The following is a 13,932-nucleotide window of genomic DNA, read 5'->3' as shown; positions in this document are numbered from 1 at the left end:
GTGCATATGTTTCTTCAAAGTCCAAGCCCTCTACTTGAGTGAAGCCTTGGGCCACCAATCTTGCCTTGTTCCTAGTTACCATGCCATTTTCATCTTGCTTGTTGCGGAAGACCCACTTGGTACCAATGACATTGGTGTTGGGCCTTTCCACCAATTCCCACACTTGATTTCTCTCAAAGTTGTTGAGCTCTTCTTGCATGGCCATGACCCAATCCGGATCTTCAAGTGCTTGTTCTACCTTGAGAGGTTCCAAAGAGGAAACAAACGAGTAATATTGACAAAAATTTGCTAAATGTGAATGAGTTGTTACCCCCTTTCGAATGCTCCCAAGAATGTTGTCAACGGGGTGATCCCGTTGTATAGTTTGACGTAGCCTTGGATGCTCAACACCTCCTTGTTCCTCTTCTAGACCTTCAGCCTCTTCTTGTTCAAAGATAGGCTCTAGGTTGAGTCCTTGAGGTGGTGGAGTAGGAGTTGAACGAACTGCTGCTAAGGTAGATGGGGTGGCACTACCACCCTCATGAGTGGCACTGCCGCCCTGTTGATGTTCAGCAGGTAAGTGTTGCCCTTATCGATGGAGTACGTCAGCAGAAATTTGTGCAGCAACAGCATGGGGATCCTCATCATCAGTGGCTTGATCTTCTTATGGCCTAATGTTGCCTATAGCCATTTGCTTGATTGCCTCACATGGTGGATCCTCCTTCCCTACAACACTTGAATCAACTTGCTACACTTGAGAGCCATTAGATTCATCAAAAGTCACATCTACCGTGACTTCAACTCTACCCATGGTTTTGTTGAAGACACGATAGGCATGCTCATTTGATCCATAACTAAGAAGAATGCCTTCATCAACTTTAGGTGTGAATTTAGAGGTTTTGGGTCTTTTGTTAAGTATAAAACACTTGCACCCAAACACTCTAAAGTATGACACCTTTGGTTTGTTACCGGTTAAAAGCTCATATGAAGTCTTCTTGAGTTTCTTGTGTAAGTAGAGACGGTTGATGGCATGGCAAGCGGTGTTGATGGCGTCACTCCAAAAGAGGTCCGACGTCTTGTACTCATCTAGCATTGTCCTTGCCATATCAAGAAGTGTACGATTCTTCCTCTCTACTACACCATTTTGTTGAGGGGTGTAAGGAGTTGAAAACTCATGCTTGATGCCCTCATCATCAAGAAACTCTTCAACTAGAGTGTTCTTGAATTTGGTCCCATTGTCACTTCTTATCTTCTTGATAGGAAGACCAAACTCCCTTTGTGCCCTTCTCACAAATATCTTGACTTTCTCTTGCACCTGGGACTTATCATAAATAAAGAACACCCAAGTGAAACGGGAATAATCATCAACAATAGCTAGACCATATTTGTTACCCCTGATGCTTAGGTAGGCTACCGGTCCAAAGAGATCCATGTGAATCAACTCCAATGGTTGTGTGGTGGTCATGATGCTCTTTGGTGGGTGAGGTACACCTACTTGCTTTCCGGCTTGGCAAGCACTACAAATCCTGTCTTTCTCAAATTGAACATTGGTTAGTCCAAGGATGTGGTTGTCTTTTAGGAGTTTGGCTAAATTCCTTATCCCAACATGAGCTAGTCGGCGATGCCATAGCCAACCCATGCTAGATTTTGCCACTAAACAGGTCTCAAGCTTAGCTTTCCCTTTGCTGAAATCAACTAGGTAAAGCTTGTTCTTGAGGCGACCCGTAAAGACAATAGAGGAATCCTCCCTCTTAGAGACTTCCACACCCTTATTCATGAAGAGACAATTGTGACCCATCTCACACAATTGAGAGATGGACAGTAGATTGTACTTCAAGGAATGAACATGTAAGACATTTGTAATTGAATGATCAAGTGTAATAGCTACTTTACCAAGTCCAATCACACCCCCTTTTGAATTGTCACCAAATATGATATTCTCATCTAAATTTGTAGTTGGGGAGTATGATGAGAACATACTCCTTTCTCCGGTCATATGATTTGTACAGCCGCTGTCAAGGACCCAACTTGACCCACTGGAGGAGTATGCCTGCAACACAAGTTTAGTTCCTAGTTTTAGGTCCCCAAATATTCTTGGGGCCTTGCATGTTAGTCACAAGAACTTTAGGAACCCAAATAAAAGCATTATGATAAACATTTCGACCATTGCCAACAAACTTGGCAAACACTTCCCCCTTGCTGTTGTGCTGCAAGACAAAGTTAGAATTCAAACATTGTGAAGGTGCTTTTGCCTTTGGTTGATAGGCATATTTATTTGGAGTGACCTAGATAGATTTCTTTGGTTTTTGGGCAACCTGCTCAGGATGAGACACCTTCTTCTTAGGCTTGACATGAGCAGATGAGCAAGAGGTGGTCTTCCCTTTTCTGTGGGGGCGGCACTACCGCCCATAGGCCACGGTGCTGCTCTGGGCTGACCTTGTGCCACCATCTGTGCAGACCTATATGTACCTTCCTGCCCTTTGCTCACGAATAGAACACACTCATATCCATTGATTACCTTTCTCCCATTGGTTTTACCTCCATGAGTGTGCCCAAGCCCATCTTTGATGCGTGGATTTCTTCCATCTTTGTATTGTGGCATCTTTGGTTTTTCACCTTTGCCACCAGTAGGTTTCTTGCCTTCCATGCACCTTTTTCCTAAAATAGCATTGAGCCTAGCAATCTCCTTTTTCATAACCTCCAAGTTTGCAAGGTTAGTGGAATGAACATTTAAGTCAAGATTATGGCAATTTCCACATCCTTGGCTAGTGGAGGGAATAGAAGTGTCATTTGTGTTGGAGGGAAGTGGGGTGCTCTCACATAGAAGGTTATATTGCTTCTCAAGTTTGTTGTGCTTTTCAACTAAGACACAATACTTGTCATTGAGTGCAATATTTGCCTTCTTTGTGAGAGTATGTTCTCTTTGTTCTTCGGCCAAGGCCTTGTTCAAAGAGTCCACCTCACTTCTCTCTAACTCAAGAGCTTCCTTGCAGCCAATATACATCTTTTTGGTTTCCTCAAGATAATCATCTCTATCGGCTAGCTTGGCTTTAACACTTTCAAATTCCTCCATTAGATTCATGATAAAGAGCTTGGTCTTAGAATCTAACTTTTTAGTCAATTTAGCATATTTCTCAACATCACTAGTATCATCATCACTAGAATCACTAAGTTCACTACTAGAGATGTCACTAGGAGGTGGAGGAGATTTGGCTCTTCATTTTACCTTCTCACCCTTTGCCATAAGACAAACGTGAGTGGAGCGGAGGTCATCATCATCGGACATGTTGTTGAAGAGCCTTGATGTAGAGGATGGCTTTTGAATAGCCACAGGTGCAACTTTCACATCCTCTTCACTTGACTCCTTAGTTGAGTCCCACTCATGCCCAATGTGTGCCTCTCCCATTTGTTTGTATCTCTTTTTGTGTTCGTGCTTGCCTTCATTGTTGTCCCTCTTGTATTTGTTTTCTTTCTTGTCATAGGGACACTTAGCAACGAAGTGCTCCATGCTGCCACAATTGTAGCAAGTCCTCTTTTTCTTGTTGGGGAACCTTCTTTGCACTATTTTATACCCATTCTTTCTCAACCCCTTGTGATAGCTCTTCATGAACAAAGCCATGTCATCAATCTTCATATAATCAGCCCCATCATCTTTATCTTCACTTGAGGATGAACTTGGATCATCATTTTGTGGAGTTGACTTGATTTCCTTAGGTTGACTTGTTGATGCTTGCTTGCTGCCCTTTGCCTTGTTGGAGATGCCTTGATTGCTTGATTTATTGGCCTTGAGAGCTACTTCCTTGATTTTCATGCCTTCTAGCTTGGCTTGCAACTCACCAAGTCTTCTCCTCTCATTAGCTTCTTCTCTCTGCATGTCAAATGTCAACAATCTTCCAAGCACATCATTAGGTGTGAAGTGCTCAAACTTCTTCTTATCCCTAATCAAGGTGACTATGGTCTCATTTCTTGGTGAGTAGGCTTCCAACATAACCTTCACCACTTTGTGATCATCAAGCTCATCACATCCATAGCCTCTAACCTTGCCCACCAAGGTCATCAATCTATCAAACATCTCTTGTGGTCCCTCTCTATCTACAATCACGAACCTATTGAGCTTGGCCATCAACAAATCAATCTTTGCCTTCCTTACTTTATCAACACCTTCATGTGCTAGATGCAAAGTGTCCCAAATCTGTTTTGCAATGTTGACATTCATCACTCGATTGTACTCATTTCCATCCAAGGCACTAAGAAGAATACTTGTGGCTTGGCCATTGAGATGGACAACAGCTAGTTCTTCATTTGTTGGTGCTTCGGGATCTTCCGGTGGCTGCAATCCATTCACCACAATCTCCCAAAGACCGGGGTGAAGACCTACAAGATAGGCACTCATCAAGTGCTTCCACTTGGCAAAATTTGTCCCATCAAAATGAGGCAACTTGCCCACGGGCACATTGACAAAAGACCTTTTGTTATGGTTAGACAAATAAGAATAATTAAAGGATACAGTGGCATATTTGTTCTTGTTGTTGTTGCTGCCCTTGTCCTTGCTATCCTTCTTTTTGTCCTTGCTCTTCACCTCCTTGCTATCTTTTGAAGTATGGTACGACACATCATCATCTCCATCATCTGAGCTACTAGAGAGCTCACTAGATGATGCATCATACTCATTCTTCTCTTGCTCTTGAGCTCTTGCTGCCCTTCTCTTAGCTCTTGCCTCTCTTGTGATTCTTCTAGCTTCTTTTCTCTTCTTGTGTTTGAGCCGCTGCTCTTCCTTCTTCTTTTCTCTAGCTTCTCTTGTTGCGATCTTTGTGGCTTTTCTTTCTTTTCTTGCCTTTCTTCTTTCGACATCGGTGGTCTTGGGTTCTTTGATGGTGGCATCACTTGCTGTGGACATGGATAGCTCGTTGCTACTGCCAACATCCTTGACGTGCACACCACTTGCGTCCGCAATGCGAACGGTCTTCGAACCTTCTCCTTCTTCCATACTTCACGCGGTGAAGCGTATACGAAGCAACCTCGCTCTGATACCACTTGTAGGATCTATAGGAAGATAAAGAAGGCCTAGAGGGGGGGTGAATAGGCCTATAAAAATTCAACTCAAAACTCTGTTAGAACAGAGGGCGGCACTGCGGCCTTACAGGGTGGCACTGCCGCTCTACGAAAAATAATCTAACACAGTTGAGATTTAACAGAGATGAACCTGACCCCACTAGCTGCTTAATCCTGCAATATAACTTCAAAATCTAGTTCGAAGACTAGATACCACAGAAACTTCACACAAATGTGAATCGAGCAACTAAACCCTAACAACAGCTAGCAATAAGATAAACAACATGTATAGTAAAGATGAAGCACGCAAGACACAAGATTTATCCCGTGGTTTAGCTCACCACTAAGGTCTGCCTAAGTCCATGTTGTTGAGGAAGCCACAAAATGCTTGAGCTTGCCACAAAGGCTTGCCTTACCCTCGTTCTCAAATCAAGAGAGTGAACTCTTGAAGTGAGAGGTGATTTCTTAGCTTTCGAATGAGGTTACAAACCTTCCAAGGCTGCCACACAAGTTGGCAAGCACAAGGGCGATGCCTAGCTAGCTAGGAGCAAGCTCCAAGAGTAACAAACCCTAGAACCATCAGCCAAACGCGAACCAAATGCTCTTAGACTTTGGGAATCAGTGGATCTTCTCTCCAATCGAGTTTTGCTGCCTTTTCTCTCAAGTTTTGATGGTTGGAATCAAGGATTAGCTTGAGGGATGGAGGAGCAATAATGGAGGAGAGAGGTGAGCTTTTGGTTCTGTCTTGTTTCGAGCAGAATGATTTAGTGGAGAAGATGACCATTGTGGGCCGGGCCTGAAGGGTATAAATACCCCCAAGCTCAACGGTCAGTTAAGGGCGGCATTGCCGCCCTAGCCAAAATAGGTAATATGATATCAAATTTGGTTGGCTGTTTTGACTAGGTGGGAGGATGTAAATCTATGAATTTGAGCATCTGATTCAACAGTTGACCAACTGTCCTAAAACCCCTCTTAATAATACGACTTTCCCTAAACTCAAATTCAAAACATAAAAGAATTTAAACCTCCTTTGAGCTAGGTCTGGCCAACTTTTGTAATTAGGACACCTGCAACCTGTTCATCATCCTCATTCTTTGATTCCCTGCTTATCATCTTGATAAATCTCATTAGTCCTCTAATTTGGTGGTCATCAATACCAAAACCCACAATAGGGCTTGATTGCACTTACGCTTCTCCCCCGCCGGTGCCCCTTCCCTCCCCCTTCTTCTTCCCCGGCAGGTGCCCCTCCCCTCCCCCTTCTTCACCCGGCTGGATCCGGCCCTCCCTCTCTCGTATCTGGCCAGTCGCTACGGTGGTGGTGGTGGTGGCCAGCGGCGTGGCGTGGTGGTGGCGGCGGCATTTTTTGGAGAGCGAGCCATCCTATTCCAGAACACTCCCACACGAGTGCGCTACTTCGGTATTGCCATGGCGAGCGGTGGCGGCACGGATGGACCCAGAGGCGGCAACAAAGCTGGTGCGGAAAGGGTGCCACCCTCCTTCTCCTCAATGTCCCCAGCGCACCCTCTTCAGAATCGACACCCAAATCAGTGGGATTCGGCTGCCAACGACCGCGTCTCACTACGAGCTGTTTGGTGCGTGCGTCAAACAATGTGATGGGTTTTCACCTCTGCCTGCTTCTCATTCTTCTGCAGATGTTCTCTTTTGGGCCCAAGTTCAAAGGGATGAAGATGGTGCCCCCGGGTGCCCATTTCGTCTACTACTGCTCCCCAAGCAGGTATCAGTATCAGCTAACTTCAAGTCCCGATTCTTGCAACATTTCAACTACCAATTATTCAGAAATAATGTTGATGATTTGTGTTGAGAATGCCAACTAATTTTTCAGTACATGAACCGGTTTCCTTTTATGAATCAGTCACTGTCAGTTGTGCTACATATCCATTGTTCTAGTTTGTCAGATGGAAGTGTTGTACAAAATTAATCAACAGCTTACTTAGAGTTTGAGTTCCTTTTTAATTGGCACAAACAAGTGACTGTGATGCTACTTTTACCATGGAGTGCTCACAACCTTAGTACTTTGGAAGGGACTTTGCTATATATGACACAAAATGATAGAATGCTATTTGAACATGTTTCCTGCGATTTTGGACCCCAACAACATGCATATAGAGTAGTGTTAGATAAGCAGCAGCTTGCTACCACTTTCGGTTTCTCTTGATTGCTTTCATCCAGCCTTTTAACATTCTTAAAACTGTTTGGCCCTGTGTGAAATGGTTGAGTATTTGTGTGCATGCTCCATTTGGTTTACTTCCATTTGCAATGTGTTCTGATTTCCTTATCTGTAATGCCATGTCTTCATTTAATAGAGAATGATATAGTGCACTTACTATTTGTCCAAAATCTGAACACTTTTAGGCATGGGAATGAGTTTGCACCTACCGTCGGATTCTTTCTCACTACACACCCATCTGAGGTACTTCTTCCGATTGGCCTAAAGCATGTGTATTGACTGTAGAGAGGTTATTTGTACCGAGTATTCTTTATAGGATTAAAATGCATTCTATTCTTTGAGTTATTGACAATTCATCACCTGTATGTTAAGGAAAATTGTCCTTTTTTATATATTTGGGATGAACTGTCGAATTGATCAATAAATCTACTAGATTATGACTCGTGTTTCTTTTATTATGTTTTGGCAGGAGGTATCAAATAAGATAGTGAATCATAACGTAATATGCTTTATAATTATCTTAACCTTCCATTTTTGTACTTTAATTTTCAAGCATTTCTTTTATTTTCACTTACTAAACAGAAAAGATGCATTAGCTATAGTATTGTGCAACTAGTTAATCCATTTGAAGTAATGCATAGCACATTCTTTGTTTAGGTATATAATTATTCTGTCCCGCCAATTTCCAAACTGTATTAGATTTTCTTTTTAATCCTAAATTATAAGGCTTGTGCCTAATTTAGATGCTTGTTACCCTCTTTTTCCCTTGTTTATTTTGTTGTGTCCTAAGGATTTGTGCATAACACCCAAACATACTTTCAACTCTCAGCTTTCCAGCCAAATTAATTGAATAGGAGGGGGAATTCATGTCATTTCTCTTCTGGATCTGTCAATTTGCAAATTCTTAACCTATGTCCCTGTTCAAATTTTCCTTTTGACAAGGACAAGAGGGAGTATAAATTTTCCTTCTATAGGATGAATACAAAAATAATAACAACAATAAATGTTAATATGGGAACTGATATATAAAAATGCACTTGGAAGTGTGATGAAATAATAGAAGCTAGAAGGGAAAAAAGAATCGAAGTTAAAAGTAACAAAATCCATTCCATGCTGAAGATTCAAGTGGATAAATGTTTTTTGCCAGAAAAAGGTTTCATCTGAAGAACTTACAGGAGCTCGTTCCAAACTCCAACAGGGTACTCGATTGCATCCTCTTCGACTATTTCTTGTCAAAGAACAGTCGACTGTAGTACATCAGTTTCTAAAACCTGTGTTTATCCTGTACAGTCTGACAAGGCATCCATGCTTGAAGAGATCACCGAATACGTCAAATTTCTCCAGCTGCAAGTGAAGGTTCGCTCACCACCACCGCCATTCCTCTGGTCCATGCTATCTGGCTTACCATCCTCTTGTCTGCTGATCTGTATTGCCTGTCTTTGATTGAAGGTTCTCAGCATGAGCAGGCTGGGCACGACGGAAGTCATCGTCTTGCTCCTGACAGAGTCCTAGACCGAGGTAAATCACATCACGCGAGCCTAAATGAACTCAGAATACATTGTGCGTGCTTCTTGTGACTAGGCTGCTGCTAGCAATGCAGAGCTCTAGTGGCCTTCTCCTATCCTCGAGGTTAGTCTCAGGCTTAGGCAGGCAGCGGGCAGGCGGAGGTAGCCTATCATCGTCTGAGGCCCGGGACGACGCGGCGTTCGAGCACGAGGTGGCGCAGCTGATAGGAGCAGCAAGGAAAGAGCTAAGAGCTGCTCATTTTTAATGGTAGCAACATCGATCTGGTTGTCAGCATAGTAGTGCAATAGTTATCAGTAGTGAAATTCATGAACTGCTGAGATGAGATGGTAATGCTTTTGAATATATTGATGTCGGAACATTTGGACATCATCTACATGTAGCCTGGATGCTATGAATGAATGTGCTAAACATTTGGACTCCATCTTTATATGTTGTGATGAAATTACTATATGGAGAGTCCATATTTTAATATGTTGTTGCTACTGTTTCCAAATAATTATTATATCCAATTTGCTGCATGGGTAAGTGTATATTATTCTGTCGATGGTCTGTTAACACCTGACAAAAAAATACAAATTTTCTGTGCGTTCACCTAACCCGACAGAAAAATACAATTTTTTCCTGTGGGTGCACCTCTGCAACTCTGACGGGACAACACTAATTCTTTTTTCTGTGAGGAATAATGCATAGAAATTTTATTTTTAATCTGGCCGAACACATTTTTTCTGTGCGTGTAACAGCCACAGAAAAATTGTTTCTGACGGCGAACACACAGAACAATTGAATTTTTCTATCATTATATTTCCGTGTGTATTTTTCTGAGGGTACACCGTCAGAAAAATATTTTTCTGATGGTATTCGTATTTTTCTATGTGTTTTCGCACACACAGAAGAATGCGAGTTTCCAGTAGTGCACTGTAGGAAGATTTAATGTACTATTATGGTAGGTGCAGTCAATAATGGCATTTAATTAAGCCATGGTTGAATTCACTTATAATGTTCCCACGACGCGATTGGAAACATCCTTGGTTTGGTCTTGTGTGGCAGAACCTCCTAAATTATAGGGCCCACATGCACCTGTTATAGTTCAACGACCCATGATGACTATGCATATGTTCCCGGTAACTTAAGAAGCCTGTCGGGTGTCCTCGGGGAACCCGAATCATCCACAATTTCTTCTGAGCAAGATCCAATACAAAGTCATTGCAGTATTACAACAATTTATTCATTAATTTACATCAGAGTAAAATAGCGGAAGTCTTACAATAACTTAGCTACAAAATAGTTGTTTCAAAGCTTACAAACCAGGTACGATTATTATTACAACCATAGTAGTGGAGTAGTATTAGTAACATAAAACAAAACACACAATAAAAGTGCCCTGCCCAAGGGCCACACATTTACTTGTCATCCTCGTTTTGGACAACCGTCATGCAGCATGGTCCAAAGTAGACCTGCTCATGAGGCTCACCTGCAACAAGGGGTAAAGAACCCTGAGTACGAAAGTACTCAACAAGACTTAACCGGCGTAAAAATAGAGAAGACTCAGGAATGCAGGCTCGGGGATTCAAGGTAAGGCTTTAGCAAGAATCAAAGTTCTTTTGCGTAAAAGCTCTCCAACAAGATTCTTTCTTTCAACATTTAAATGATCATAAAGTTCATATATAAAGCTAACATGATCCATATTGAGATCATGAACTTTATATCAAACTCTTTCTCAAATCTTACTCAAGTTCTATTTGTTAACTACGATGATAAACAGTGAGTTGAGTCTCCATAACCGAGGAGCAGCGACGATTCAAACCGATTAAAACCCAGCTGGGGATTCCCAACCACACGACATATGCAGGTCCCTGACCTACATATACCAACCTATCCTCAGAATCTCTAAAACAAGAACGGGTCCGCGCCACCCGAGAGCATAGTACTCCACCAATCCAGCCCATCGCCATGTGGGTACACGCTACTCTCGCCATCTCTCCACTCCTAGTGCATGAGTAGCCATTCTCATAATAGAATAGCCGAGTGAAGGCTTACCGGAGTATGTGGCCAGTACTACAAAGTCTCATCTCATGCAATTCAACAATGGACGGTTCTTAATCGACACAGGCGGAAAGAAACCGCTCACAAGACATCCATGTCTTATGGCTCTCATACACCGAGTCCGCCCAGTCTAGATTTATTACTCCACATGATTATATCTCATGATTCATAAATAACCAATCGTATCCAATAAACCATTCATATCTCGCAGGTGACAAATAATCTCCCGACTTCTATTGGTCTAAGCATGGCTAAGCATAATTAGGCATTCTCGAATTAGAGCTGGTAATAAGGTTGATATGGAAAAACAAGGTTGGTAATGCACCAATTAGGTTTCCACTCAACTCATAATCACTTAATGCAACATTTAAAAACAAAAGCGATATAATTTGTAAAACACAAGGTAGGTTTAAATGCACCCGGGGCTTGCCTTGATTGATGGAATAGTCAGGTTCCAGATATGTTCCACAGATATCAAACCCAACCTCAACAGGTGGGTTGACTTCCTCAACAACTTGGTTGACTACCAAGTTCTCACTTTCGTTCACTATACGTAGTAACAATGCCATGTTTAATATCATGCGAGACATAAAACATGATGCTTGACGATGGATGCAAAAGTTAATAACTTGAATACAACTTTCCTTCATGGTATAGTTACAAACTAATAACTAACTAAACCTTCTCAAGGGTTTACTTAGATTAACACTAATGACCTTAGTGGGGTATACAATTTTACATTTCTTAAACACAAGTTGATTATAAACTCAAACACTTACTTAAAGTGCCAAGGATCATTATATGCTAATGACCCAAGGTCATCACTCAATCCCAAATTCAAACAAAACCTAAGTCATTAAGGTTTACTATTTGTTTTAATTAATTAATTAATTAATTCAAAATTATCAAATAAATCAACTTTTTCCAAATGAGCCCCAAATTTTTGTGAAGGGTCATCACATGATAACTAAGTGTAAAAACAATTTTCATAATTTTTGGAAAATTATTTAAGCCTAGAAAAATCATGGAATCCCATTTATTAATTAATTTGAGCAATTTTTGTCACATTCAAAATGTACTGAAAAGTAACACTTAATATTTTTCCTAAAGATTTCACATCTCAGAGAGGTCACACAAAAATTTTCATAATTTTTACAGCTCTATTTATTTCTACACAAAATAAACAAATCACAGCACTATTTACCCATTTCAGCAAAATATAAAAATTCATTTTCCCTTCAACAGTCACTGATAGGGTCTCTGATCAGCGATTAATCGCCACCGGTGAGGTCTTTGGCGGTAAGGATTGAACCAACAGGACCTCCTCAGCGCTGTGCTTCGACTAATGGTACTGGTTGAACATCTAGACTACTGTAGAGACCTCGCCGGCGACGATGGTGGCACGTCGGTGTCCTACCGAGATGGTGACGGTGATCTACGACTTTGCCGACAAAACTAAGGTCTCCAGCGCACTCAGCACCTCCTAACGGACGTAACCGAGCACCTAATTGAATCAACAGCACTCCACCACACTAGTAGCGACGCGCGCAGCGGCACAGCGGAGCAAAACTCGCTAGAGTCCCGTGGTCCCATGGCTACGACGTGTTAGAGGTAAAATAGATCACACATGCATGATCAGTGGCTCACCCCGAAGCTGATGCGTGCGAGAACGACGGCTAAGGCGAGGCGGAGCTAGGTCATCGGCATTGGAGACGATAGCGGCGGCGTGAACTCATGGTGAAGCTCCGTTCTAAGGAAAACAACTGACCAAATGATCAACGATCAAGCTCATGAACATCACGAGAGAATGAAGATCAAGAAACAACAAAAGATGAAGCAAGAAGCCCACCCGAACTACCTATCCAAGGTGGAATGGATCTCGGTGGATCCTCGCCGGAGTCGGAGAAGACGAGGTTACGCCGTGCAATCTAGAGGGGTAGAAGCTGCGCAAGTGGGTGATATGGAGGCGCTAGGTGATGGCGATCATGGCGACGTGCTCGGCTGAGGCTGGGAGGGCTCTACGACTCCAGCGTGAGCATGATGGAGCAGGGCGGTGCTAATGGGAAATAGAGGAAGTGAGAGAGCGACGGAGGACGCTCTTAGACTTATCAGTTGAGCAGAGGGCGGTGGGAAAGGTGCACTTGACATGTAACAGCAACATGGACACATCAAAGCAGGAGGTGTCACTCGCGGGCGTGCGTGGAAGCCGGTGGAAGCTCGCCGACGGCGAGAGCTGCCTGCTTGCACTGTTCAAGCTATTTACCGAATTGCCACTCGCTTCATTTTTTCAAATTACTTTCAAATTTGTATAGTAACTCAAAAATCTTCAAAAATAAAAGTTACTCCAAATTCAAAGTTCTACAACTTTTCTTTAATAACCATACTCAAATTTTGTCTACATTTGACAATATAAGTTTAAAATCAAAAGGGGACACTATAAGAATTTATCCCCTTTTCAAATTACTTCAAATTTTATATAACAACATTGAAAACTCCAAAAACCAACTTTGTACACATTGACAAGCTCTACACTTCTTCTTTTAGGCTCAACCCTAAATTGTGCTTAGATTTTGAATTAGGTTTTTCCAGAGTAGAATTAATTGCTGGAAATTAGGGTTTTGGAATTCATATTTAACACTAAGGTTTTGAACTTGATTCATCCCATACAAGTCAACACATATAATCATAAAAGTAAACTTGTTTTAGTGAATGCATATCAAAGTTTTCACTAACACAAGAATGATGTGCAATGCATATGATGACATGGCATATTTTAGTATTTAAAACACCAGAGGTGTTACAACCTTTCCCCCTAAAAGAAATCTCGTCCTGAGATTTAAAGTCCTAGGATAAAGTAATGGAAAAGGAAATGTGTCAAGCAAATATATTCTGAACTTAACCATAAAATAGCTATGGTCCTTTTCTAATACATGCTTCACAAAGACATAGTACAACTAATAGTATTTTATATAGAAGCAAGGAACTCTGGAAACTATTCTAGCAAGTAATCTTCAGATTCCCAAGTAGCTTCTTCTCCAGAATATTGATTCCATTGTATCTTGTAGAACTTGAGTGTCCTCCTTCGAGTGACACGGTCTTTCTGATCCAGAACTCAGATAGGATATTTAGAATAGGTCAAATCA

At 41.8% G+C, this 13,932-nt stretch overlaps 1 pseudogene; it reads right to left on the bottom strand.

Annotated features, from left to right (window-relative positions):
• The window catches only part of LOC136543360 (cysteine-rich receptor-like protein kinase 6), a 47,185-nt pseudogene that overhangs the window by 20,318 nt on the left and 12,935 nt on the right, over positions 1-13,932 (bottom strand).

Source organism: Miscanthus floridulus, chromosome 3 (genome assembly GCF_019320115.1).
Source record: "Miscanthus floridulus cultivar M001 chromosome 3, ASM1932011v1, whole genome shotgun sequence".
NCBI classification, from domain to species: Eukaryota; Viridiplantae; Streptophyta; class Magnoliopsida; order Poales; family Poaceae; genus Miscanthus; species Miscanthus floridulus.
Note: the sequence above shows the minus strand (reverse complement) of the source record. Positions and strands in the feature narration are given on the sequence as shown.